The following is a 2,500-nucleotide window of genomic DNA, read 5'->3' as shown; positions in this document are numbered from 1 at the left end:
GGTATTGAAGCAGACCCAGAGAAGGTAAAAGCCATTGCAGAGTTTCCTACCCCTGCAAATCTGACTGATCTTCGGTCATATATGGGCTTGGTACATCAATTGGCAGAGTTTACACCTAAGATTTCGACTGCTGCAGCCCCACTCCGCCCATTGATGAGCCCGAAGAGAGCTTTTACTTGGACAGCAGATCACACCAAAGCTTTTAATGACACTAAACAAGCTTTGTCAGGGCCCCCCATACTTGCGACGTTTGATCCAACCCTTCCCACCATTCTGCAGACCGACGCCTCCAAACTCTACGGCCTTGGCTATGTGTTGTTGCAGGACCACGATGCTGGAAGATACAAGATGGTGCAATGTGGTTCCCGTTTCTTGACAGATACAGAAACGCGGTATGCGACCGTCGAATTGGAAATGCAAGCTGTCGTTTGGGCCATCAGTAAGTGCAAGTTCTATCTTCGTGGACTCCAGCACTTTAGCGTGGTGACGGATCACCGTCCATTGGTTCCTATTTTGAACCATTATTCTCTGGATGCAATTGAAAACCCTCGCCTCCAGCGCATGAAAGACAAGATTGCGCCCTACATTTTTACCGCAATGTGGCGTGCAGGTAAGAAGTTGTGCATCCCTGATGCCCTTTTCCGGTCACCTGTGAGTCGCCCAACGGTGGAGGATGGTGCCTTCAATGCTGAAATGGACACTTCCGTCAAGATTGTAGCTCTGCAGGCTGTTCAGTCTACTAAAGCATCAGACGAACAAGAGGATTTCTTCATGGAAGAATTGCGTACAGCTGCCTCTAAGGATGCTTCTTATGAGGAGCTGCTTCATCATGTGAAGTCAGGGTTCCCCAAGGACCGCTACAACCTACCAAGTGCCCTGCGTCCGTACTGGAAGATTCGCAATGAGTTGTACAACGATGGTGACTTGGTGCTGTATGGACCTAGAGTGGTTGTCCCTGTTTCTTCACGCCGTAGCACCCTAGCTCGCCTGCATGAAAGCCACTGTGGCGTGGAAGCAACAAAGCGTCGTGCACTTTTGGCCAGGCATTAATGCAGACATTGTAAACACTGTTCGTGCCTGTGAGCCATGCCAGCGCCTACAGCCTAGTCAGCAATATGAGCCACTGATGTTGGATGACAAACCCACAAGACCATTTATGTCTGTGTCGGCAGACTTTTTCAGTGTTGCTGGAAAACACTTCTTGGTGTATGCTGACCGACTCTCTGGATGGCCTATTGTCATCCCATGTGGAACTAATGCAACAAGTGCTTCGACGATCAGATTCTTCCGGCATATGTTCCGTGATCTGGGTGTGCCAGTTCGCCTGCGCAATGATGGCGGACCTCAGTTCTCCAGCCGGGAATTTGCAACCTTTCTTCAGCGATGGGGAGTACGTCATGCTATGTCAAGCCCCCATTACCCACAGTCCAATGGGCATGCAGAGGCTGCTGTGAAGAAAGTCAAGTATCTGATCATGAAGACAGCACCCAACGGAAATATTGACAGTGAGGAGTTTGACAGAGGATTACTGGAGTTACGTAACACCCCAAACTTCACTGGTCGATCTCCTGCTCAGATTCTGTTTGGCATGCCCCTTCGCTCCTGTGTGCCTGCCCACTCTAGTGCCTTCATGAAGGAGTGGCAGAGGACTGCGACCGTCGTGCCGCAGTACGGCCCAAGGACGTGAAGACCCGCTGTGACAAGCGTGCCCACTCCCTTTCCAAGTTAGAGATTGGGGCGCAGGTGCGAATCCAGAATCCCACATCCAAGCGTTGGGATAAGGTCGGCACTGTCATGGGTATTGGCAAATCTCGTGATTATCACATCAGGCTGCCAAGTGGCCGTATACTGTGGCGCAATCGACGTTTCTTGCGCCCTACACAGCTCACGATTGGAAACTCGACAGATTTGGAAGACGACGCACCAGGATCTTCCGCCCCATCTATGCCTGTTGAACCTCGACGTTCGGAACGTCTCAAGTTGAAGTCCGTTCAAGACTCTCGCTAGTGAACGTAAAGGGGGGAGGGAGATGTGGGTTGTGAAATGAAGTGAGTTATGACAATGAAGTGAGTTGTGAGTGCCACGTTGTGATGCCAGTGCATACGTATTGTGATGACATTATTATCGTGCGTAGTTAGTGATAATTATGTGATTATATATTATACTCTTCCTTTTGTGTGATATGTTCTACCATGTGAAATATAGAACATTATGTTTAGTTTATATAATGTGTAGCATATCACCTATATGAAAGAGTGAGACTCTCTGTATGTTATAGTGTACAACATTTTAGTTTGTCTCTGTAGTCACACGTCTGGCAGTAGACAGTCGCAGACGGAGCCTGGCGTGTGGGGCAGAGGAACAGGAAGAATTCCGTATTTAATTTGTCAGAGCTGATCTCCAATGAACCTACTTTAGTTTTCATCGGTGTTTTCTTCACCCTCAAGCATCATGGAGAAACACCAAGCAAACGTAGAAGACGAACATGTGTGTGTGTGTG

The sequence above is a fragment of the Penaeus chinensis genome, chromosome 39 (assembly GCF_019202785.1).
Source record: "Penaeus chinensis breed Huanghai No. 1 chromosome 39, ASM1920278v2, whole genome shotgun sequence".
Lineage (NCBI taxonomy): Eukaryota > Metazoa > Arthropoda > Malacostraca > Decapoda > Penaeidae > Penaeus > Penaeus chinensis.
Note: the sequence above shows the minus strand (reverse complement) of the source record.